The following is a 27,614-nucleotide window of genomic DNA, read 5'->3' as shown; positions in this document are numbered from 1 at the left end:
GACATTCCGAAAGAAATCAATGGCGATGAGGCAATGGAGGATAACCCCTCAAGGAAGAAGGCAAAATATGAACGTCATCAGCGCCGCCCCAAGCCCCGCCACAACAATACCGGCACAGGAGTCAAAAACAATCCGGATGGCTCCGAAGATGAATACAATCCCGATCAGCCCGCCTTCGAGCAGGCCGGACAGGCGACGGACGGATACTTGGAGGATGATAACTACATGCCCCCCTCCGAAGACGAGGTGAGCCTCGGCGACGATGAATTCGACGTGCCTAAGGATCCCGCGGAACAAGTTCGCTTTAAGCGACGGCTTATGTCCATGGTGAAAAGCCTGCAAAAGAAGCAACAGCAGCTCAAAGCTAACCAAGATTTGCTCACAGACAGATGGATCAAGGTCCTGGCAATCAAGGAATACAGATTCGACCGCCCTGCCAAAAGGTACACAAAGCACACTTTGCTACCTCAACCCAAGAAGGAGGACCTAAAGCCCACACCCCGACGCCAATATACCACTGATACGTCTCCAATGTATCTACTTATCCAAACACTTTTGCCCTTGTTTTGGACTCTAACTTGCATGATTTGAATGAAACTAACCCGGACTGGCACTATTTTCAGCAGAACTGCCATGATGTTGTTTTATGTGTAGAAAAGAAAAGTTCTCGGAATGTCCTGGAAATCCACGGAGGTACTTTTCAGAATTAATAAGATTTTTTGGCGAAAGAATTAGTGCCAGGGGGCCCACGGCCTGTCCACGAGACAGGCCCCCCCCGCTAGGGCGCGACCCCCCTATCTCGTGGGCCCCCTGGACACCTCCCGACCTCAACTCCAACTCCATATATACCGTCTCGGGGAGAAAAAAATCAAGGAAAAATTTTCATCACGTTTCACGACACAGAGCCGCTGCCAAGCCCTAATCTCTCTCGGGAGGGCTGATCTGGAGTCTGTTCGGGGCTCCGGAGAGGGGGATTCGTCGCTGTCGTCATCATCAACCATCCTCCATCACCAATTTCATGATGCTCACCGCCATGCGTGAGTAATTCTATCGTAGGCTTGCTGGACGGTGATGGGTTGGATGAGATTTACCATGTAATCAAGTTAGTTTTGTTAGGGTTTGATCCCTAGTATCCACTATGTTCTGAGATTGATGTTGCTATGACTTTGCTATGCTTAATGCTTGTCACTAGGGCCCGAGTGCCGTGATTTCAGATCTGAACCTATTATGTTTTCATGAATATATGTGTGTTCTTGATCCTATCTTGCAAGTCTATAGTCACCTCTTATGTGTTATGATCCGACAACCCCGAAGTGACAATAATCGGGATACTTCTCGGTGATGGCCGTAGTTTGAGGAGTTCATGTATTCACTATGTGCTAATGCTTTGTTCCGGTTCTCTATTAAAAGGAGGCCTTAATATCCCTTAGTTTCCGCTAGGACCCCGCTTCCACGGGAGGGTAGGACAAAAGATGCCATGCAAGTTCTTTTCCATAAGCATGCATAACAATTTACGGAATACATGCCTACATTACATCGATGAATTGGAGCTAGTTCTATATCACCCTATGTTATAACTATTACATGAGGAATCGCATCCGGCATAATTATCCATCATTGATCCATTGCCTACGAGCTTTTCACATATTGTTCTTCGCTTATTTACTTTTCCGTTGCTACTGTTACAACTACTACAAAAACCCAAAAACATTTATCTTTACTTTTGCTACCGTTACCATTATTATCATACCACTTTTGCTACTAAACACTTTCCTGCAGATACTAAGTTATCCAGGTGTGGTTGAATTGACAACTCAACTGCTAATACTCAAGAATATTCTTTGGCTCCCCTTGTGTCGAATCAATAAATTTGGGTTGAATACTCTACCCTCGAAAGCTGTTGCGATCCCCTATACTTGTGGGTTATCAAGACTAATTTCTGGCACCGTTGTCGGGGAGCATAGCTCTATTATCTGAGTCACTTGGGATTTATATCTGTTGATCACTATGAAGAACTTGAAACACGATCGAACTACTATTTTGCCCTCAACTATGAGGGGAGGTAAGGAACTGCCATCTAGCTCTGCAGTAGATTCTCCTTCCGTTATTAGTAGGCTTGCGACACCTAAACCTGCTACTGCTATGAATTTTGATATGTCGCATGTTATTGATGATGCCACCTCTGCTATGCATGATGAAACTACTTCTGTGCGTGATACTACTGTGCCATTAGGTGAATTTCTAGATGAACAACTTGCTAGATTTAGGGGGAATGAAATTACTGAAGATCCTATTACTGATGATAGTGATGATGAAGGATCCCCCAATGATTATGTTTTACCTGTTGTTCCTAAGGGTTATGTTATGCATGAAACAACTGCTATGGAAATTCTTGCTTGCAATGATAGAAATGATCTTAAGAAATTATTAGCTAAATGGAAGCAGCAGTCTCTTAATGCTAGAATGAAACCCGATCCTGCTTTTGCTACTTCACCTATCTGTGTTACTGATAAGGATTATGAATTCTCTGTTGATCCTGATATTATTACTTTAGTTGAATCTGATCTTTTTATGGCCTTGAATCTGAAATTGTTGTGGCACATCTTACCAAGTTGAATGATATAGCCACCCTATTTACTCATGATGAGAAGTCTCGCTATTTATATATCCTTAAGATATTTCCGTTCTCATTAAAGGGTGATGCTAAGACTTGGTATAATTCTCTTGCTCCTGGTTGTGTGCATAGTCCCCAGGATATGATTTATTACTTCTCTGCTAAATATTTCCCTGCTCATAAGAAACAAGCTGCCTTGTGGGAAATATATAATTTTGTGCAAATTAAAGAAGAGAGTCTCCCACAAGCTTGGGGGAGGCTTCTCCGGTTACTTAATGCTTTGCCTGATCATCCTCTTAAGAAAAATGAAATACTTGATATCTTTTATAATGGACTAACCGATGCTTCCAAGGACTACTTGGATAGTTGTGCTGGTTGTGTTTTCAGGGAAAGAACAGTCGACAAAGCTGAAATACTATTGAATAACATGTTGACTAATGAAAATAATTGGACTCTTCCTGAGCCAATTCCTTAAGTAATTCCTGAACCAATTGAGCCAACTCCTGAGCCTATTCCTAAACCCACTCCGAAGAAGAGAGGTGTTTTATTTCTCAGTCCTGAAGATATGCAAGAGGCAAAGAAATCAATGAAAGAAAAAGGTATTAAAGCTGAAGATGTTAAGAATTTACCTCCTATTGAAGAAATACATGGTCTTAATTTACCGCCTGAAGAAGCACATTGTCTTGATAACCCGACACAGGTAGTAAAGGTAAATTCTCTCTATAGATATGATAAAGTTGAAATACCCTCTACTAAATTTCATAGCCCTTGTTTAGATGAATTTGATGACTTTATGGCTAGACAAGAAAGTTTTAATGCTTACGTTGGTAGAGAGTTAAAGAATAATGGTTTCGAGACAGGACGCGTAGGTGATAATCTGGCTAGAGTTAAAGATGAACTTCACCGCATTAGCAAATATGCTTCTATGGTTGCTACTCAAGCTGAGCAAGTACTCAAAGCTCAAAATGATTTGCTTGATGAATTAAATAATAAAAATGACTTTGCTGTTAGAGTGGCTACTAGAACTGGTAGAATGACTCAGGAACCTTTGTATCCTGAAGGCCACCCTAAGAGAATCGAGCAAGATTCTCAAAGAAATAATTTAGAGGCACCTATTTCTTCTAAAAAGAAGAAGAAGACAAATGATAGGACTTTGCATGCTTATAATGAACCTACTGTAGACACACCTGAGAATCCCATTGATATTTCTATTTCTGATGCTGAAACTCAATCAGGTGATGAACATGAACCTAGTGATAATGTTAATGATAATGTTCATGTTGATGCTCAACCTAGCAAAGACAATGATGTAGAGATTGAACCCGTTGTTGATCTTGATAACCCACAATCAAAGAATCAATGTTATGATAAGAGAGATTTTGTTGCTAGGAAGCACGGTAAATAAAGAGAACCATGGGTTCAGAAACCCATGCACTTTCCTCCTAAACCATCCAAGTCAAAGGATGATGAGGATTTTGAGCGCTTTGCTGAAATGATTAGACCTATTTTTTTACGTATGCGCTTAACTGATATGCTTAAAGTAAATCCTTATGCTAAGTATATGAAGGATATCATTACTAATAAAAGAAAGATACCGGAAGCTAAAATTTCCACCATGCTTGCTAATTACACTTTTAAGGTTGGAATACCAAAGAAACTTGGAGATCCGGGTGTACCAACTATACCATGCTCTATTAAAAGAAATTGTGTTAGAACCGCTTTATGTGATCTTGGAGCCGGTGTTAGTGTTATGCCTCTCTCTTTATATCGTAGACTTTAATTGAATAAGTTGACACCTACTGAAATATCTTTGCAAATGGCTAATAAATCAACTGCTATACCTGTCGGTATTTGTGAGGATGTGCCTGTTGTGGTTGCAAATGTCACTATCTTAACGGACTTTGTTATTCTTGATATCCCCGAGGACGATAGTATGTCTATTATCCTTGGTAGACCTTTTATTAATACTGCAGGGGCTGTTATTGATTGCAACAAAGGCAATGTCACTTTTCATGTTAATGGTAATGAGCATACGGTACACTTTCCGAGGAAACAATCTCAAGTTCATAGCATCAATTCTATTGAAAAAGTTCCAACTATCATTTTTTGAGGTTTTGAATTTCCTCTCCCTACTGTCAAGAAAAAGTATGATATTCTTATTGTTGGGGATTTTCATATCCCCGTTGAGGTAACTTAGTGTTATTCAAAATTTCTCCGGTTCTGTGTTATTCGGAATGAGTTTGTTAACAAGACTTGATCAACCTTGTTAGTGGATTCATTTTGATGACCACGAGATGGATGAAACTAGAAGGCACGACCTTATGTACCCTCTTTTTACTTTCTGCTATTTAGAATAAATAAAGCAAAAATAGTATTATCCGTCTGTTTTCTGAATTATCCGTGCATTAAAAAATAGTCCGAAAATAAAAGTGCTCCAAATGCCCTGCAAATTTAGTATGATTTTTTCTGGAATATTTGAGGATTTTAGGCACTGAAAACACTGCAAGAGGGGCAAGCACCAGGCCACGAGAGAGGAGGGCGCACCCCCCCTGTAGGGCACGCCCCCTGTCTCATGGGCCCCTAGTGGTCCCCCTCCACTTATGCCAGCACCCACACACTTCATCTTCTACCCAAAAAAATCCCCATCCATATCAAGCCCGAGTTCTAGTTCGTTTTGCTGCGATTTTCGATCTCTTAGCTCAAAGCTCCATTCGCAAAACTGCTTTGGGAGATTGTTGCTTGGTATGTGATTCCTCCATTGGTCCAATTAGTTTTTGTTCTAGTGCTTTATTCATTGCAAATTTTTGCTGCATAGGTTACCATGTTCTTGAGCTTGCATGTTAAAATTTTGAGGTCCCAAGCAATTCCAATGCATGATATAGGCTCTAGGCACTTGTAGGAGTAGTTGCTATCAATCTTGTTTAGTTTTATCCACTTTTATTTTGAAGTTACTAAAATTTCAGAAATTTTCAAGAAATGTTAAGGAGGCTCTTTAAAGGTTCTTCTAGCCAAAGCTCTAAGGAAAAACAAGACAAAGAGAAGGAAAAACCAAGTATAATCTTTCTCGCTTAGCGGAAGTATGGTCATGTGAATGGCCGTGTGAGGATTTCTTGAAAGAAGCCGGAATTCATGAAGACTTTTATGCTTTAATCGGGACTGCAGGCCTCACCGGTTTCATGAACGACCGAATCGATCTGTATATCTTACTTACCAATACTTTCGTGCAAAACTTTTATTATTATCATAAGAAGTCACCGCCTGCAGTATCATTTCATTTATATGATGAATTCAGAGAAATGTCTTTACGTGATTTTTGCGTGGTGTGTAGGATACCTTATGAGGGAGAATTAGAGGAACCCCATCGTAAAGATGTGGATGGCTTTGTTAATACTATCATTGTAGAGGAGCAAAAGAAGGGTTCCGAGTCAAAAGTTTCTAGCATACACTTTCCTGTTTTACGCTACTTTGCCATATTTGCTAGTAGATGCTTGATTGGTCGTGGGAATAGTGGAAATTTGAGCGTTCCAGATATTATTATTCTTCAACATGCTTTGCTGGGAGACAATACTTTTAGTATGGGTGCCATCGTTGCTAAACGGCTAGCCCTAAATCGTACAAAAGGCCCCATATTTGGAGGTATCTATGCTGCACGTCTTGCTGAACATTTTCAGATACCCATTAGGCACCTTGAGGAGGAGGAGACAAAATTACCTCCTCACATTTTAGATTACAAGTGCATGGTAGCACACAAGTTTATTGTTGACAACGAAGAGAAGATGCTCTTGTATAGACTTAGATTCAACAAGAAACACTTTGAGTTTATTATTTTGCCTGCACCTCTGTTATTTGACTTGCTTGCAGAAAATCGCCTTGTTACACCGGAAGCGGTGAACAACCATCTAGCCCAAGCTTTTACTCCAGAACCTGAACCTGAGCCGGAACCTGAGCTGGACCCTTATCGTGCATCATCTGTCCAGTGGGATCCGGAGATGACCAGCCAGTGGTATCCTAATTACACCTCCCACTACACCGGGGAGAGTAGCGGCGGTCCTTAGTATTAAACCAACTTAGCCCAAAAGCCTAAGCTTGGGGGAGTACGTATTTCTCACCAGCTTTACGTTGATGTTCACACACTAGTCGTCGGTGCTCACACTCTTTCATTGTATTATCCATGTTAGTTTAAATTTCTTTTTCTAGTTTTCTTCTTGTGTGTTTGATAAACTTTAAGAAAAACCAAAAAAAATTAGTTAGTTTAATTTCCATGCTTGTAGTAGAAATTAAAATGAAAACCCCAAAAGATTTCTCGTTCTTCTTTTACTTGTTGGGAGCTTTCCCGTGTAAATAGTTTTGTTTTCTTTCTTTTGGGGGTCGAGAAGACCATATTGAAAATGCTTAGTGGCTCTTATATGCATGATTGTTTATTTAATTTAGAGCCCATATTACTTGTATTATCTCTTGAGTTGAATGCTTGCAGATTCCAGCTTAGTCCAATGCACGTGCGCTCTTATTATTATACACATCGTTCGGTCGTGCAAGTGAAAGGCAATAATGACGATATATGATGGACTTATTGGGATGAGAACAGCTGGTATGGACTCGACCTCTCTTGTTTTTGTAAATATGATGATTCATCGTTCCTGAGTCAGCTATTATGAAGTAAACATATTTGCAATGACATTTAGAGATTATAGTTGCTTGTGCCATGCTTGATTAGCTATGAGTTATAATGGTTTACCTTGCGTGCCAACATGCTATTAGAATGATTATGATGTGGTATGATGGGATGGTATCCTCCTTTGAATGAATTGAGTGACTCGACTTGGCACATGTTCACGCATGTAGTTGAATCAAATCAACATAGCCTTCATGATATTTATGTTCATGGTAGATTATATCCTACTCATGCTTGTACTCGGTGTAAATTAATTTTAATGCATGTTTACGACTGTTGTCGCTCTCTCAGTTGGTCGCTTCCCAGTCTTTTGCTATCCTTCACCTGTACTAAGCGGGAATACTGCTTGTGTATCCAAACTCCTTAAACCCCAAAGTTGTTCCATATGAGTCCACCATACCTTCCTATATGCGGTATTTACCTGCAGTTCCAAGTAAATTTGTATGTGCCAAACTCCAAACCTTCAAATGAAATTCTGTTTTGTATGCTCGAGCAGCTCATGTTTCAACTAGGGCTGCCTATATCTTCCATGCTAGGTGGGTTATTCTCAAGAGGAGTGGACTCCGCTCCTCATTCACGAGAAAGGGCCGGAAACCGGGATGCCCAGTCCCATGATCCAAAAAGATCAAAGCAAATCAAAATAATTAAACAAAACTCCCCCAGGTCTGTTGTATGTTGGAGGCACTTGTTGTTTCGAGCAAGCCATGGATTGATGCTTGTTGGTGGTTGGGGGAGTATAAACCTTTACCATTCTGTTTGGGAACTGCCTATAATGCATGTAGTATGGAAGATACAACCATCTCATAGTTGTTGCGTTGACAGCAAAAGTATGCCGCTCAAAATGTTATTCAATATCTATTTTAAAATCGAGCTCTGGCACCTCTACAAATCCCTGCTTCCCTCTGTGAAGGGCCTATCTATTTACTTTTATGTTGAGTCATCACCCTTCTTATTAAAAAGCACCCGCTGGAGAGCACACTGTCATTTGCATTCATTATTATTGGTTTATATTGGGTATGACTTGACTGGATCTCTTTTACCATGAATTAAAATGTTTAGTCAGTGCTTGATCTTTAAAGGTGATCTGCATTTATGTTTTGTGGTCTCATAAAGGGCTAGCGAGATACCATTTTGTTATATCATGTTATGATTATTTTGAGAAAGTGTTGTCATCCGAGTTTTATTATTATGGCTCGCTAGCTGATTATGATATTGATATGAGTAATTATGAGACCTATGTGTTATTGTTAGTATGGTTAGTTCATAATATTTGCTGAAACTTGAATGCTGGCTTTTCATGTTACAACAACAAGAGCAACAGAGTTTGTAAAAGTTTTTCTTTATCACTTTCAGTTTATCAACTGAATTGCTTGAGGACAAGCAAAGGTTTAAGCTTGGGGGAGTTGATACGTCTCCAACATATCTACTTTTCCAAACACTTTTGCCCTTGTTTTGGACTCTAACTTGCATGATTTGAATGAAACTAACCCGGACTAGCATTGTTTTCAGCAGAACTACCATGATGTTGCTTTATGTGTAGAAAAGAAAAGTTCTCAGAATGTCCTGGAAATCCACAGAGGCACTTTTTAGAATTAATAAGAATTTTTGGTGAAAGAATTAGTGCCAGGGGGCCCATGGCCTATCCACGAGACAGGGGGCGCCCCCCCTAGGGCGTGGCCCCCTATCTCGTGGGCCCCTGGACACCTCCCGACCTCAACTCCAACTCCATATATACCGTCTCGGGGAGAAAAAAATCAAGGAAAAAGTTTCATCGCGTTTCACGACACGGAGCCGCCGCCAAGCCCTAATCTCTCTCGGGAGGGCTGATCTGGAGTCCGTTCGGGGCTCCGGAGAGGGGGATTCGTCGTTGTCGTCATCATCAACCATCCTCCATCACCAATTTCATGATGCTCACCACCGTGCGTGAGTAATTCTATCGTAGGCTTGCTGGACGGTGATGGGTTGGATGAGATTTACCATGTAATCAAGTTAGTTTTGTTAGGGTTTGATCCCTAGTATCCACTATGTTCTGAGATTGATGTTGCTATGACTTTGCTATGCTTAATGCTTGTCACTAGGGCCCGAGTGCCATGATTTCAGATCTGAACCTATTATGTTTTCATGAATATATGTGTGTTCTTGATCCTATCTTGCAAGTCTATAGTCACCTATTATGCGTTATGATCCGACAACCCCGAAGTGACAATAATCGGGATACTTCTCGGTGATGACCGAAGTTTGAGGAGTTCATGTATTCACTATGTGCTAATGCTTTGTTCCGGTTCTCTATTAAAAGGAGGCCTTAATATACCTTAGTTTCCGCTAGGACCCCTCTTCCACGGGAGGGTAGGACAAAAGATGTCATGCAAGTTCTTTTCCATAAGCATGCATGACAATTTACGGAATACATGCCTACATTAAATCGATGAATTGGAGCTAGTTCTATATCACCCTATGTTATAACTATTGCATGAGGAATCGCATCCGGCATAATTATCCATCATTGATCCATCGCCTACGAGCTTTTCACATATTGTTCTTCGCTTATTTACTTTTCCGTTGCTACTGTTACAACTACTACAAAACCCCAAAAACATTTATCTTTACTTTTGCTACCGTTACCATTATTATCATACCACTTTTTCTACTAAACACTTTGCTGCAGATACTAAGTTATCCAGGCGTGGTTGAATTGACAACTCAACTGCTAATACCCAAGAATACTCTTTGGCTCCCCTTGTGTCAAATCAATAAATTTGGGTTGAATACTCTACCCTCGAAAGCTGTTGCGATCCCCTATACTTGTGGGTTATCAACCACGGTCCGGGACAATGCGCAGGAAACGCAAGGCAGCATCCACAAACCTCGACGCAATAGTCATAAGCATCACAAAAATAATGATGACGACCAAGACAAGAAAGTTGGTGCCGAATTCAGCGGCCCCCAGTCCGGTCAGCGGAAAAAGAACAGCTCAAGCCCATCCGGCCCGAGCAGCATACTCGATCAACCATGTGAAATTCATGGTACCCCTAGAAGGGCGGCCAAGCATACCAATAGAGAATGCTGGAAACTCAAAACAAAATGGATGGTCATGCGCCGGAAACAATGAAAGGAGGTTTGAAACAACGAAAAGCCGATCAAACATGGCGAGGTCAAAGGAAGATCCTCCACAATACAAAAATACGGTCGATCATATCCGATCACATCGACAGTTTGGACAACTTCAACCATAGCAATTTAATTGCACTCACCATCGACCCAATAGTTTGTGGGCTCCATCTCACACAAGCCCCCACGGGCATAAAACTATCAATAACATCTTCTAAAAGATGCCAGGTGCAAAGGCCAAGTTTTACAAGCCCACAACCCTAGTGGTTGTCTTCGGATCACCAGACAAATACCATGCTGAAGAATAAGTCTTCGGCATTGTCCCCTTATACAGTAACTTCCACATACTATCGGGACGAACCACGTTGGCTAGACTCAACGGGGTACAACATCAGGCCAATCCCGCGTGACATAGTCACAATTATGGGCAAGGCCGAACTCCACCCTCAGAGTGGATCATACCACCGCTGGGATAGCGAGTTGTGCCCATTTATCAAATTTTGTTACGGCAGCCAACTACCCGGACACTAACTAAGGAGTCTGAGTTACTTTATGGCATGATAGCCTGGTTCAGCCAGGCTCCGATCAGGCACCCATGGTTCAGCCATAGTATGACATGCAGCTGCCTTTAAGCATTTGTCTTTACAGACTGACTTTTGCGCAGAACAGGACTGGCGACATGGAATCAGCTCGGACGCAGAAGGGGGGAACACATAAGTACCCCCCCCCCCCCAAGGAGACAGTCCAGATACACTTCGGATCCACACACAGCCTCCTCCAATCCAGCCACGATAGGTTCCGCCAAAACACCTCTTTTCACAAGCATAAACCGTACTCATATGCATAGACATGTCACTCTACTGCAATGCATAGACTTAAATAACACTTACCGGTCATCGTTCCTCATTGACGCCTTTTTTTTTCATAAACGGCACCCGTACATCGTGTTATGCCCCACTATGCCAGGGGCTTCATAGTACTCATAATATGGCAACAAAGTCCGGCCACCTTTTCGGTCGCTCGGCACCCCGAACTTATAACACTATATGCATCAGCTCCAAATCATGTCTTGGGTCATTAGTTGGGTTTGCCCGGCTCCCATGTTTTGGTACCTTACGTTCCGCTCTACCGGCTAAGGTAGCGCTCGAAGAACTAATGCGATTGTGTCCCGGTTCTTCCGGACGAGCACCTCAGTAGAGAAAGCTGAAAACTGACTGTCATGATACGGCGAGAGCTGGTCAGCTATTCGAGAGGTTGTAAAATCTTTAAAGATTTATTCCGCACAATGCCATAATAAATGCAGAGTGCGACAGATCGGTTTTCTGATCAGGCGTTGTTAGAGCCCCTCGTACGATCTTCCGAATACCAGGGGCTGCGCCTACCATACTCGAATTCCTATGGCTAAGTGAGTCTGATAAAGCCCTATAGTCTGATTGCCTAGTTCGTGGTGATGAACACCTGCTTAAAAGGACCCAACAATGGGATAAAGAGTGTTCAGGTATGTCCCGAACACCCCCGTACTTTTTACATGGGGGCAGAAGCCGACGACTGGCCAACTCTCAGGATTTATATACACTAAACAGCCGCACAGGAAGAACAAACGTTCATATAAACAGGCAATAAATAATAACAGTGCCATTATCCCGCATTACAAAGGACGACATGACTGCCTTCAGGGAAATATAGTGTCTTTGGTACACTGATCCGCCACAAGGCGGGCTCCTTTCAGGACACCTTCATAGTATAATTCGGGCTTGCGATGCTCCTTACCCTGTGGTGGTCCCTCAGTCATTAGCTTCTCAGCATCAAGCTTCCCCCAGTGCACCTTCGCACGGGCAAACGCCATGCGGTTACCCTCTATACAAACCGATCGCTTAATGACTTCAAGCCGAGGGCAAGCACCAACAATCCGCTTCACGAGTCCGAAGTAACTGCTTGGAATTGGCTCTGCAGGCCACAACCGGACAACTAAGTCCTTCATGGCTAGTTCGGTCGCCTGGTGCAGTTTGACCAGCTGTGTCAGCTGATCGATAAAGGGTACCGGATAATTCGGCACCAAATATTGCGACCAGAAATGCTTCTCTGCAGACTTCTTCTCCTCAGATCGGTATAACTGGGCAGCATCAGATATGCTGCACGGCAGGTCCACAAACGCCCCTGGAGAAACAAGAATTCAGTTCGTCGCTTAGAGTTCCTCCCATTACTATGTAAAAATTGCTTTGCGTACAAAAAGCCTTACCAGCCGCAACCCTCCGTGCCTCTTGAATGTCCTTCAGAGCACCTCGGGCTTCTTCCCGAGCATCATCTGCGGCCTGGAGAGCCTGGGCGAGTTCGAATTCTTTCCCTATTAGACTCTGCTCCAAGGTCTCGCTTTTCTTCACAGCCTCCTGGAGCTCTCGCTCAGCTTCAATGACCCTGGCCTCGTGCTTCTCGTGCAAAGCCTGCTCTGCGATGGCCTTCTTGTTGGCTTCAGCCACAGCCTTCTTCAGTGCATCAATTTCAGCACTCGCTCCTAGAGCATACAATACAAATATTTTCATCAGGCACAACTACTCGTTCATGCTCAACTTGGCAAAAGGTTTCGACATACCTTGCTTGTCCTCCAACTGCTTCTTCACGCGGCAAAGTTCTTCTTCGGCCCGTTCCAGATTGTGCTTTAGTCCGGACACCTCTGCATTATGAGAGGCGGTCGTCGCTACAGACGCCTGTTTTCAAACCAAGGGATATATGTCATTAACCAAGTCTCCTGCGAAGCAGAAATTTGATCCCCTGTCCGGCTCTCTCTCTCTTTCACCGGACAGTGCATCAGGGGCTACTACTCATACTATGACAATCTTTAAAGGTTTCCAAAAACATACCTCAAAGCCTTTTATAAGGCTAAGGCAGGATTCATTCAGTCCACTCTCGGCGGACTGAAACTTTCAATCACCGCACCCATGAGGGCCCGATGCTCATCGACGATGGACGCACTCTTTAGTGTTGTTGATAGTCCGCCCAGTGACTCTGCCTGGATAGAGGTTGCTAGCAAAGCGGGCTTGCCTCCCTCTGCAGAGGGGGGCTGCTCGCCCGATCTTGGAGCTTTAAAGGTCTCCAGGACCGTGTCCAGCTACGGGCCGAATCTAAGATCGCCCCCGCCATCGACGATTAGGGGAACCGCTGCTCCTGTGTATCTGGCCCCAGAGATATGCCCTCCCTGGTCCGGGTCCCGCTGAGACGACACCTCGGTGTCGTGCCTAGGCTTCGGGGAAGGGATCTCTAGAGGCGTCTCGCTCTCCAGGGCATCCGAGCTCAGCGAATCCTCCGAAGAGGACTGTTCGGCGGGAGACCCCGCCGGGCTGCACAAAGTATGGCGACAGTTAAACTACTACATCCTAATGACCGCGGGCACGTAGGCGTGTTCGGGTTTCGTGTACTCACAACTTTACCAGGGGCTGGACCCTGGGATCCCACTCCAGGCTGCTATTGGCAGCCGTGGTGGATGCCTCCGGGAGGAAACCTTTCCCCCTCTTTGGTGATTCGGCCTCTAGGGATGAGGAGGCCGTCCTCTTCTTCCTCCTCTTCGTCTTCGAAGGAGGGATGGTCGTTGGAGTCTTCGGATTTTGTGTCTGAAGCGTCGCGGCGACGGAGGCCGCTCCAGGTCTTCTTGACCTTCTTGGAGGCCTCTTTCTTCGACGCCTCGTAAGGCGCTGGGACCAGCATCTTCATCAGAAGAGGTCTTGCCGGTTCCTCCGGCAGTGGGGCCGGACAGTGTATCCGCCCCACCTTTTTTGTCCATTCCTGAGATTATTGTAGAAAGCATGATAAAAGCGTCTCCCTCGGGACATGCCAGCTAAAATATGAATGGACAGAGCATAGCAATGACTTATCGGACTTGCAGAGCGGGATAGTTGATACCCGCGGTCCTCGGCAGAGCCCGACCACGGTTTGCCGGACTTGAAGAGCACCTTCCAGATGTCCTTGTGGGAGGAGCCGTAGAGCTCCCATAGGGTCTGGTGCTCGGCTGGGTCGTATTCCCACAAATTGCAGGCTCGACGCTGGCAAGGGAGAACAAGGCGGACTAACATCGCCTAGACTATGTTGACGTGTTTGACATCCTTATCGACCACGCTCTGGACGCGCGTTTGGAGCACTGACAGCTCGTCGGATGAGGACCAGTTTAGGCCTTTCTCGGGCCAGGACGTGAGCCGTAGTGGGGCTCCGGATCTGAATTCAGGAGTAGTGGCCCACTTTTTACCGCGCGGTTCGGTGATATAGAACCACTGCTGCTGCCACTCCTTGATGGAGTCATTGAAGACGCCCGTCGGCCATGTGACCTTGGGCATCTTGCTCACCATGGCGCTGTCGCACCCGGCGTTCTCGCCATTCACCACCTTGGGCTTCACGTTGAAGATCTTCAGCCATAAGCCGAAGTGGGGAGAAATACGGAGAAAAGCCTCACACATGACGATGAATGTCGAGATGTTAAGGAAAGAATTGGGGGACAGATCATGAAAATCAATCCCGTAATAATACATGATGCCGCGAACAAATGGGTGAAGGGGAAACCCGAGCCCGCGGACAAAATGAGGAAGAAACACGACCCTCTCGTGGGTCTTCGTAGTGGGGACGATCTGTCCCGCCGGCGGAAGACGGTGGCGGATTTTCTTGGCCAGGTACCCAGCCTCTCGGAGCTTTCTGATATCCCTCTCCCGGACGATAGAGGCCATCCATTTGCCTCCTGCTCCGGATCCGGACATCTTCGGAGAACCTCTCTTCGGTGGAGAAGAAGAGTGCTTGTGTGCTAGGGCTCGAGCAAAGGGGAATGGACGAGCGTAAGGGAAAGGCGTGGGTAAAGAGGAAGAGACCTTATCTCTTTATAGAGGCGGTAAAACCTTTTGCGCCTCCTCACTTGCCTAGTGGAACCCGCTCGTTCCCCACTCGCCGCAATTAGCGGTGCCGTTGGGCTACCCGTGCCCGTATTAATGAAGGCCCCGTGATAGGGGGAACACGATCTCCGCTTCAACGAGATGTGCTCGGGAAACCGCCTCGCAGCATGTGCGGTGGTTGGTAGTGGAGAGACGGTTCAGTAAATGACTCGACCATGGTGCTATGTCATGCTATCCAAAGATGTCAGCAGATCATATTTGTGCAATATCGTTCTCTCCATGATGGCATGTGAAGGTCGTCTTGCAGATCCGGACACGTTCTAAGTGTTCGGTAATTACTTCGGAGTATTCGGAGATGGAACCCGCCTTGCAATGCCGAAGACAAACTGCAGGCCAGACTCATCGTCATTGAAGCCTGGTTCAGGGGCTACTGAGGGAGTCCTGGATTAGGGGGTATCCGGACAGCCGGACTATATACTTTGGCCGGACTATTGGACCGTGAAGATACAAGACTTAACACTTTGTTCCGTGTCCGGATGGGACTCTCCTTTGCGTGGAAGACAAGCTTGGCGATCCGGATATTAGATCTCCTTCTTTGTATCCGACTCTGTGTAAACCCTACCCCCCTCCAGTGTCTATATAAACCGGAGGAATTGGTCCGTATAGGTACAATCATAATCATCATAGGCTAGCTTCTAGGGTTTAGCCTCTACAATCTCATGGTAGATCAACTCTTGTAATACTCATATCATCAAGATCAATCAAGCAGGAAGTAGGGTTTTACCTCCATCGAGAGGGCCCGAACCTGGGTAAAACATCATGTCCCTTGCCTCCTGTTACCATTAGCCTTATACACATAGATCGGGACCCCCTACCCGAGATCCGCCGGTTTTGACACCGACAGAGGGGATTTGGACCAAGATTTAATATAGTTGCTTCACAACTACCAAATCTGGTCAGAAACTGAATCAAGATGATGCACTCACTTGGAGGGGCAACTTGAGATCTAATTTGGTAGATCATGATGATTTGGACAGGTGATGATGTTGTAAAAAGCTCATACCAAATGGGTTCACCAAAATGGTACTTGCTTCACAAACCTCATTTCTGTCCAGAAGTTTGGAATAATTTTACCTCATTTCTGTCCAGAAGTTTGGAATAATTTTGGTGATCAAATGGCTCAATGAAATGATTCCAAATTGGGTGGAGATGTGTTTTATGGATAGTAGAATGATCTGGTAATTTATCATGATTTTTGAAGCAATATAAAATACACATGTTTCACAACCTGAAAATATTGCCAGAATTAAAGATTTGGTCATGTGCTCACATAGATGATTGGATGGGGCTACAAATGGGTGGAGGGGTTTAATATAAGCACATTAAGGAGTGTGCAACATTTCAACTCATTTGGATACTCCTAGCTAGTACTTCCTTCACAAAGCCTTCTCTCTGATAGAAACTTTAAAACATCACTGAGGAAGATTGGCTAGGCAAATAAAGTTGAATTTGTGCATGAGGCAATGATTTTGATATATAAGCAAGCCCAAAAAGCTTGGGAGCCACTAGGAAAATTTAACTGACACTTCCTTCACAAAGTGCCATTCAGGGCAGAAATGAAGAATAATTATTCAGGAATTATTTTTGAACTGGCCAAGGAAATGTTTGGGCATATTTGAGCAATATATGACCTAGAGGAATTATGAGAATTATATGGGATTTTTTGGATGGACAGAAATCTAGGTTGCTTCACAACCTAGGGCAATTGAGGTTATTCCTTTAATGAAAAAGGATTTTTCCTCAAGATAAGAATATTGGGATTTGGGTTGAGGAGTGAAGTGACATGATCTTGGCAAGGTTTTGAGAATGATGAGCCACTTGGGAGGGGGAATGAGGATGATTTCCCAGGTGGCAAGGCCATAGAACCACTCCAAAAAGAAAAGCAGGCAAAGACCAAATAAATCAAAAGAAAAAGAAAAGGGCCAAAAGGCAGGCTGTTACATTCCCTATGCCACAGTCATAGGTTCTATAAAGTATGTTGTGCTGTGTACCAGACCTGTTGTGCACCTTGCCATGAGTTTGGCAAGGGGGTACAATAGTGATCTAAGAGTAGATCACTGGACAACGGTCAAAATTATCCTTAGTGAGGATTAAGGAAATATTTCTCGGTTATGAAGGTGATAAAGAGTTCGTCGTAAAGAGTTACGTCGATGCAAGCTTTTACACCGATCCAGATGACTCTAAGTCTCAATCTGGATACATATTGAAAGTGGGAGAAATTAGCTAGAGTACCTCCATGCAGAGCATTATAGACATAGAATATTTGCAAAATACATACGGCTCTGAATGTGACAGACCCGTTGACTAAACTTCTCTCACGAGCAAAACATGATCACACCTTAGTACTCTTTGGGTGTTAATTGCATAGCGAAGTGAACTAGATTATTGATTCTAGTACACCCTTTGGGTGTTGGTCACATGGCAATGTGAATTATTGGTGTTAAATCACATGGTGATGTGAACTAGATTATTGACTCTAGTGCAAGTGGGAGACTGAAGGAAATATGCCCTAGAGGCAATAATAAAGTTATTATTTATTTCCATATATCATGATAAATGTTTATTATTCATTCTAGAATTGTATTAACCAGAAACTTACTACATGTGTGAATACATAGACAAAACATATTGTCCCTAGTATGCCTCTACTTGACTAGCTCCTTAATCAAAGATGGTTATGTCTCCTAACCATAGACATGTGTTGTCATTTGATGAACGGGATCACATCATTATAAGAATGATGTGATTGACATGACCCATCCATTAGCTTAGCATTATGATCATTACAGTTTCATTGCTACTGCTTTGCTCATAACTTATACACGTTCCTCAGACTATGAGATTATGCAACACCGGAATACCGGAGGAACACCTTTTGTGCTATCAAACATCACAACGTAACTGGGTGATTATAAAGATGCTCTGCAGGTGTCTCCGAAGGTGTTTGTTGGGTTGGCATAGATCGAGATTAGGATTTGTCACTCTGTGTATCAGAGAGGTATCTCTGGGCCCTCTCGATAATGCTCATCACTATAAGCCTTGCAAGCAATGTGACTAATGAGTTAGTTGCGGGATGAAGCATTACGGAACGAGTAAAGAGACTTGTCGGTAACAAGATTGAACTAGGTATGATGATACCGACGATCGAATCTCGGGCAAGTAACATACCGATGACAAAGGGAACAATGTATGTTGTTATGCGGTTTGACCGATAAAGATATTTGTAGAATATGTAGGAACCAATATGAGCATCCAGGTTCCTCTATTGTTTATTGAGCGGAGATGTGTCTCGGTCATGTCTACATAGTTATCGAACCCGTAGGGTCCGCACGCTTAACGTTCGATGATGATTTGTATTATGAGTTATGTGATTTGATGACCGAAGTTTGTTCGGAGTCCCAGATGAGATAACGGACATGACGAGGAGTCTCCAAATGGTCGAGACGTAAAGATCGATATATTGGAAGGCTATATTCGGACATCGGAAAGGTTCCGAGTGATTCGGGTATTTTTCGGAGTACCGAGGAGTTACGGGAATTCACCGGGAAAAGTAATGGGCCTTATTGGGCTTTAGTGGAGAGAGGGGAGAAGGGCCAAGAGGTGGCGCACGCCTCCCCCCTGCCCAAACCGCATTGGACAAGGGGTGGGGGCGCAGCCCCCCTTTCCTTCTCCCTCTCCCTCTCTTTCCTTATCTCCTACTCCGAATAGGAAAGGGAATCCTACTAGGACTTGGGAGTCCTAGTAGGACTCCTATGCTTGGCGCGCCCCTAGGTCGGCTGCCTCCTTCCTCCCTCCATTATATACGGGTGAGGGGAGCACCCCAAGGACATACAATTTGATCCTTAGCCGTGTGTGGTGCCCCCCCTCCATAGTTTTCCACCTCAGTTATATCGTCATAGTGCTTAGGCGAAGCCCTGCGTAACTTCTTCATCACTGTCACCACACCGTCATGCTGACGGAACTCTCCCTCGGCCTCAGCTGGATCTAGAGTTCGAGGGACGTCACCGAGCTGAACGTGTGCAAATCGTGGAGGTACCGTGCGTTTGGTACTTGATCGGTTGGATCACGAAGACGTTCGACTACATCAACCACGTTACTCAACGCTTCCGCTTTCGGTCTACGAGGGTACGTGGACACGTTGTTCCCTCTCGTTGCTATGCATCACATAGATAGATCTTGTGTGAGCGTAGGAATTTTTTTGAAATTACCGCGTTCCCCGACACTTTCGCCGGAGAAGATGGAGAGCGAGACGCCTCCATAAGCTTCCCCGCCTCTTAGGGCAGACGACACCGAGGTGTCATCCCGAAGGATTTCTCCGGGCTCTGGAGAAGTGCGGGAGGGGACCAAGACGGCGCCAGAGGATAATGCCTTGGCTGCTGTCATTTAAATGTCACGTTAGATGTCGTACTGTGAGGACTTAGTCATGGAGCCATCACAACGAGATTAGCTTAAAGGGGTTAAACCGGACAAAGGACACGGGGAATTTATACTGGTTCGTCCCCTTGCGGTGAAGGTAAAAGCCTACAATCCAGTTGTGGTGGAATTGATGGGGTTTCAATGATCAGGGAGCAAATCCGCTTTACCTAGCGTTCGAGTTGTTGTTTTCTTGTCCTTGAACCGCCGCCGGGTCGTCCCTTTATATACACCGGTTGACGCCCGGCGGTTTACAGAATCCCGGCCGGCTCATATACATGTCCGGCTCGGTTTCTACCCTTTCCTACCTTACAACACAAGTTACACAGTATATGGCTGTTTATGTCTACGGGCCCTAACTCGCCTTTGGGCCCTGGGCCTTTAAATCTCTATAGTAAAGCGCCATACTCCTTGTCTTCATGGGCTTCAATATGGATAGCTCATTACGGGTATAACCCGGCCCCACCTAGGCGGTTTATACTCAGCAGTTATGTCCCCAACATTAGGCCCCAGATTGATTTGAACATGTTCATGTCAATCTTCAACACTTAGGAAAATTCCTTCTTCAACACCTTCGCGTAAACCTTGTAATCCGCCATGACGTCATCTTCCAAGATTATAGTAAATCGCCATGACGTCACCTGCTTATTAAAAAACCATACATACCTCCCCTTTATTAATAATCCTCAAAAAATCGAGGCGACAGCTCTGTCACATATCCATTTTTTGAGCTCCTTGATTCTCGCGCCTGTCGCTTATCCCTTCGCCTTTATAAATAACGCCGAGGGTCATTTTTTTTCCTTTCCCCCTCGTGCCTCTTCACTTCTTCTTCCTCCTCGCGTCGACCTAGCGTTCAAGCTCAGCCGCCGCTGCCGTGTCTTCGTCCTCGACCTCAACTCCGGCCACTGCATCACCCTGAGCTTACCAGAGAATCGCGGCGCCTCTTCGCTGCTCCCGTGACACCGGTAAGTCCTCTTTCCTTCCCCCCTAGATCTGTCATTAGGGTTTCTGTGCCCATCGGTGTTCATTAGTGTTCGTCCTTGTTCATCTCTATGCAATGGTTCTTCATCTAAACCTTGATATTTATCCTGTATAGAGATAGCCATGATCCTTCCTTTCCATTAGTGCATCTCATTTAAGTAGAAAACCCCATCTGGATCCTTCAACTATTCCAACGCCAGAACATTTAACCCTGAATATTTTTCCATTTTCTGACACACGGTAGATCCAGATTTGTGATGCCAATTTGCGAATTTTGTTTTTCATCACTTAGTTATTTCAGATATGTACCTTCCATACCAATGTAGGTGGTTTAACTTTTAGAAAATTATAACTCGCCAGGTAGCATTAGCCCTCTCTTAAAATGCCGATTCGTCATTCTTATAACCCTGCCAATGTCAGAATCCAGTTTAACATGTATATACACCTCAACGTCTTGTCCCTCTGACCTTGCGATGCATTATACTTGTCAGTCATGAATCTTAAACCGGCATTGATCTTTTTCCAGCTTTTCATTGAAATGGCCAAACAATTCTATGCTTGCAACTGGGTTCCTTCCCGGGTTATGGAAGAACAGCTGAATGGGTGCGTTACAACCGGCGCTTTAGCGAGTAAAGAAATCATCCACTAGAGAGTCCCCGGTCCTGAAAATCCTCCTGAGCCCAAGGATGGAGAGGTGATTGTGTTTGCTGATCATCTGAGTCGAAGGTTTAGCCCTCCCGGATCAAAATTCTTCTGTGACGTGCTTGCTAGCTTCCAAATCCGCCCTCAAGCACTACAAAAAAAATACACTTCCATGATGATACGTGTTTCTCACAGTAGGTCGCATTTTTGTCATGCATGTACATCCATGACGATTTATGACAGAATCAAGATAGTCATACCTGTGTTGTCGTAGAAGTGTTCCATGACATTACCAAAATTATCATCACGGAAGTGTCCACTTCCATGACGATAAATCACGCGTCACAGAAGTGCTTTTGTCAAGGGTGACCGACATGTGGCATCCACCATAACGGAATGCCGTTAAGCTATTGAGTCCGGTTTTGGATCCGATAACCCGTTAACAGCCCGGACCAATGGGGATTTTCCACGTGTAAAATCATCATTGGCCGCAGGAAACACGTGTTGCCTCACCGTTGGGACAAATGTCATCCACTCATTGGACAGGAGGCGCCTATGATAGGTCGACATGTGGCACGACCCAACAGTGGCCCATTCCGGTGAAAAAGGCCGTCCCGATAAAAATTAGCAGGCCGGCCCATATAGGGCCTACTTGTGTCAGGTCCATTTAAGCCCACGGCCCATACGAGATGTGCCAATTCGGCCCGTCAACGGCCCGTTAAACATTTGACACCATTGCAGCCCATCGTTAGTTCGAGCCCGTTAACAACCCGCTATATATTTGGGCTCAATATCAGCCCGATGAGATTTTGGCCTGTTAACGGCCCATTCAATGGATGGGCCAATTTTTAGGATGTATATCTTTCTGCCTTTTAGCGACCCATTTAAATGTTGGGCTAATTTCCGGCCAGGTGTGTCTTTCAGCCTGTTGACGGCCCATAAATCTGATGGGCCATTTATAGTCGGACCTGAGTTTCGGCCTTTTAGCGGCCCATTTAAGTGTTGGGCCAATTTCCGGCCCGGTGTCACTTTCAGCCTGTTGACGTCCCATAAATCAGTTGGGCCATTTGTAGTCGGACCTGAGTTTTGGCCTTTTAGCGGCCCATTTAAGTGTTGGGCTAATTCCCGGCCCTGTGTGCCTTTTGGCCTATTAATGGACCATAAATGAGTTGGGCCATTTGTAGTCGGACCTTAGTTTTGGCCTTTTAGCGGCCCATGCCCTTCATGGTCCAATACCAGCCCGGTTTCTCTTTCGGCCTGCTAAAGGCCCACAACACAGTTGGGCCATTTGCAATAAAACCTAAGTTTCGGCCTCTTAGCGGCCCATGCTCTTCATGGTACAGTACAAGCCCGCTGTCTCTTTCAGCCTGCTAAAGGCCTACAGTATAGTTGGGCCATATGTAGCCCAAACTTAGTAATGGCCTCTTAACGGCCCATGAAATAAATTGGGCCCACCTGTTGCCCGCTTCGATGTCGGCCTGTTAACGACTCGGGAGGTAAGAGGGCCGACCATTAACTTTCGGCCTAGTGACGGCCCATTAACTTAATGGGCCCACTAAAGTTCGTACATGTCTTTAGGCCAAATTAGATAATTTGAGCCCATTACGACGAGCAATTATGCCGAGGACCAAAACCAATCAAGCAAAGGTACATCATACAGGGAATAACGTTGCACATCCAGCATATATTACAGGAAATTACATCCACTAGGCAATCAAAGATTGATGCCAGTGCAAATAAATGAGCAGAACCTAACCATCTACAACGTCACAATCTGCAACCTCAGCACAGATGACGCCCATAAGCATGTGGGCAAGTTCTTGCTGCTTTGCTACACTGTCTCTGAAAACATTGATCAATTGTTGTGTCACACGACTCTGCACCTCTGATTCATCCACCATTTCCATCATTGCTTCAACCATTAATTGGTTCACAAACATACATTTATTCCGTTGCATTCGAGATAGAGGATACTGAACAGATCCAGATGGCGATTTTGGCAGGCTTGTATTATTGACAGTGGAGAGTGTCTCGACCACTGCATCATAACATAAATTAGGACAGTAATCAAACAGATTAATCATGAGTTATTGCCATATTACCTGGCCTAGATTTACTGGAAAGAAGCAATGGGGTTGCCTTGCTGTTTTCAGAGTTTGTCTTCTTATCTTCAGTAGCCTACACAAAATTAACACACTAGCATTGCTACCATTGGCCAAGTCAGATAATAGGAAAGCAACATTGACACAATGAATGTTTAGGCAACTAGCCTACACCAAATTAACACAATATGGCATAGCTATCATCAGCCAGGTAAGGTAATACGAAACCAACATTGACACAATGAATGAATGCGCAACCAGAGAAGCACTAAAATCCAGTAATGTGCGTGATATGAGATAGTACACTCATGCAACTCAGTATGCAAAACTACCAGGCAGTTTTCCTTACAAAAATCAACATTGGCGCCTTTAACATTTTGCTACAACTAATTTTAGATCAGATAAAGGTTAGATTCGTGCTGATTAACAAAATACACGTTGATGTAAAAATATAGTGATATACAACAGGTACTTACATCAGCATTGGAGCATAAAGAATTCCCGCAAGATATTTTCCTCGAATACGATCCCAATGGAGGAAGTCTTCTATCATTTAACCTTATTTTCCAAAAGAGAGATGGGTAAGAAACATGTATAAAATATGATCAGAATGCTATAAAATTTCATGATGCGAGGATACGCACACGCTTCTTAGAATGGAGTTGACATTCTTTTGCTAGACTAGAGTGAACTAGTTCTTTGGCCACTGGAATCTGCTTATTATTAGTGGGAGTTGGGTTTCTCTATACTGGAGCAGTATCTATGAAAAATGGAGTTGGTTTATTATATCCTGGCGTTTGGATCTTTTGCAAAGACCTGGTTTGTAACCCTTTAGATTCTAACATAGCCGTCTTCCCCTTGCATGCCTTAAATAGAAGAATGGTGATTCAGTTATAAAACATGCTACAACAGAGATGGAATAGGTACTGAAGAATAGAAAGGCATGACATATTGACATGTATTCCCTCCATCCGGAAATAAATGGATGGGTCTAGGCGTATTTCAGTTCTAGATACATCCAGTTTTATCCATTTCTGCGACATGTAATCCGGATGGAGGGAGTATGATGTAAGAGCTAGGGATACGACAGGACAACACAGTAGAAAAACACTGAAAACCCTCTGTAGAACCAAAGTATTCAAACCCACTGATATGAGATAGTACACTCATGCAGCTCGGGATGCAAAACTACCAGGCAGTTTTCCTTACAAAAATCAACATTGTGGCCTTTAATCATACATTTTGCTACAACTAAATTTAGATCAGATAAAGGTTGGATTCACGCCGATTAGCAAAATACAAGATGATGTAAAAATATAGTGATATACAACAGGTACTTACATCTACATTGGAGCACACAGAATTCCTGCCAGAATCTTTCCTCATAAACGATACCATTGCAGAAATTCTTCTATCTGTTAAGCTTATTTTCTAAAAGAGAGATGGGTAAGAAACATGTAGAAAATATGATCAGCATGCTATAAAATTTCATGATGCAAGGATACGCACACGCTTCTTAGAATGGAGTTAACATATTTTTGCTGGACTGGAGCGGACTAGTTCTTTGGCCACTGGAATCTGCTTATTATCAGTAGGAGTTGGGTTTCTCTGTGCTGGAGCAGTATCTATAAAAACTAGAGTTGGTTTATTATCTCCTGGCGTTTGGATCTTTTGCAAAGGCCTTGTTTGTAACCCTTCAGATTCTAACATAGTCGTCTTCCCCTTGCATGCCTTGTATAGAAGAATAGTGCTTTAATTATAAAACATGCTACAACAGAGAGATGGAATAGGTACTGCAGAATAGAAAGGCATGACATATTGACATGTATTCCCTCCATCCGAAAAAATGGATGGGTCTAGGCGTATTTCAGTTCTAGATACATCCTTTTTATCCATTTTGGCAACATGTAATCCGGACGGAGGGAGTATGGTGTAAGAGCTAGGGATACGACAGGACAACACAGCAAAAAAAACACTAGTTCAATGTAAAACTGTATGCTAGCGGAATACGTACAAAAATAACTAAGGCAACATACACATGTATGATTGGGAAACTAAGATGGCATTGCAACAGAGCACTAGAACAACACTTCAATGTAAAAAAAACATGGTATGGTAGACAAATGAAGTACATACTGATGAATAACAATGCATAAGATATTCAGAAGCATGATGTCCAAATTAATCAGATGGCATTGCGATAGAGTAGAATGACAGTACTTGAATTTGAAAACATGTTATCATGAATGGAATAGGTACTGAAAAACAGGAAGGCGTGACATATTTACATGCATGATCAGCATGCTAAGCACATGGCATTGCAACAGAGTAGATACACTCCAAGACATTATATGCATGTTGTACCCATATCACAGGCCAAGTTAGAGCAAGGACCTTGTGGGGTGAAGAGGATTCATCATCTTTCTGCAAGTCTTCTGAAGAACTGCCTTACATGTTCCATCATATTGGGTATCATTGACATCAAGTTTATTGGCCTTTACATTGCTCCGTGAGGTTCTTGTGGATATATCAGTGTGTGCAATTATATCTGACATGCATGGAAGACAACTAGTAGTTAGATTTATGTAATGAGCGCCTGTAGGAGACGACATAAATAGTAGGACTGGGTTAGCTAGCAGCAACAGGTCTCATAAACTAAAGGGAGAACAGAGATGAAAGCTATAGAATATGTATCGTTTGTACTCGAGATTAACTAGATGGCACACACAAGTATTAAAGAACAACATAGGTAATACTAGAAGTGGTATAATACTATAATCACCAGCCTGTGGGATAGCATTGGCTGATGGATGATAACTATGGAACAACGTTACCTAAAGAACAAGTATCTTAGCTAAACTATGGAACAACGTTAACTCCTGAACAAGACCCGTAAGAGATCAGCATGAATATACAGTGAAATGTGATGATCTATTTTCCATGCTTAGATGAATAACAAAGCCATAAATGGTGCACACAAGTAAGATGAGGGTACAACCTATTTGGCTGCCATCCATAAGAGTGAGCATCATGTGCTGACTTATCGATGGCCCTGCAGTTGTTGTGGCTGTCCATGTCGGGCACGCGCATTCGATGCAGGGAACTGTTGAGTTGGGACTATAGCTCCCTTCTGGTGTATGCTTCCCTTGTTGGAGCAGCTGCGGTGAGTCGGAAGACGGTGTGTCTGAAGATGCAGATAACGCATAATGTTAAGAACGACATATCTCTTTGATCTGAAGAAATACACTAAGAGATCAATAGCAAGGTACGAGAGTGGTCACACGTCTGTTGACTGAAGACTAAATTGGGGTCACACGGTTTTATTTTATTTTGGTACTGTCCGATCTACGTCGGATGGCTTGATGGCCGTCTTGTGCCTCCCAGCTGACACTGTTCGAAATCTTCCCCGAAGAGCCAGCGACCAACGGCAGAGCAGCCTGCCTCCGCCGTCTGTGGCCCCGGCCAAAACCCCGCTCCCCGCCCCACCGCACTGCCGTGGTTGTGCCGCCCCCAGGCCAATCCACAAAGACTCCCCATCATCCAGATTCGGCAGCAGTAGTACCTTCAACCCACGCAACTCTAAAAGATAGCCATCTAAGCGTTGCTTCCACGGCAAACTTGCGGCCCCGCACCCTTACGTTAGACACCAGCCAACCAGCAGCCTAGGAGCTCCGCCGCCTTGAGGGGTGCTGCTTCCAATTGGGAATCGATTGGCCCAGAATAAAAATTCAGACAACTGACGCCTAAATAAAGTGATTTGAGATGAGGATGCGACCTATCTGGCGGCATGGTGAAGTAGGCAGGTCCAGCTGCCGAGTCGGTGAGGCCGGCGTGGTTGCGATGGCGACCGGTGGCAGGGAAACAGCGATGTCGCGACGGTCGATGGCTATAGGGAAGCAGCGCCAGGACTCCAGACGAATCCGAAGTTGGAGCCGCTCCGGCACTGTGAACAATGGCGGGGGTGAATCGGCTCCGGTACGGTTCACGCGGCCGTTGTCGAGGCAGTGCCAGCATCGCAGAGTAAGAGGCACACGACCCAATGCACGACGGCAAATGGACAACGTCTCTGGCATTAGGGAGGAGGGCGGCTGTGAAATTGGTGCACTGGGGGCGCCATGGAGGTGGGGCTGAGGTTTTGCGGCTCTGGAGAAGGGAGC

Source organism: Triticum aestivum, chromosome 1B (genome assembly GCF_018294505.1).
Source record: "Triticum aestivum cultivar Chinese Spring chromosome 1B, IWGSC CS RefSeq v2.1, whole genome shotgun sequence".
In the NCBI taxonomy this organism is placed as follows: Eukaryota; Viridiplantae; Streptophyta; class Magnoliopsida; order Poales; family Poaceae; genus Triticum; species Triticum aestivum.
This window is presented reverse-complemented; position numbering follows the sequence as displayed.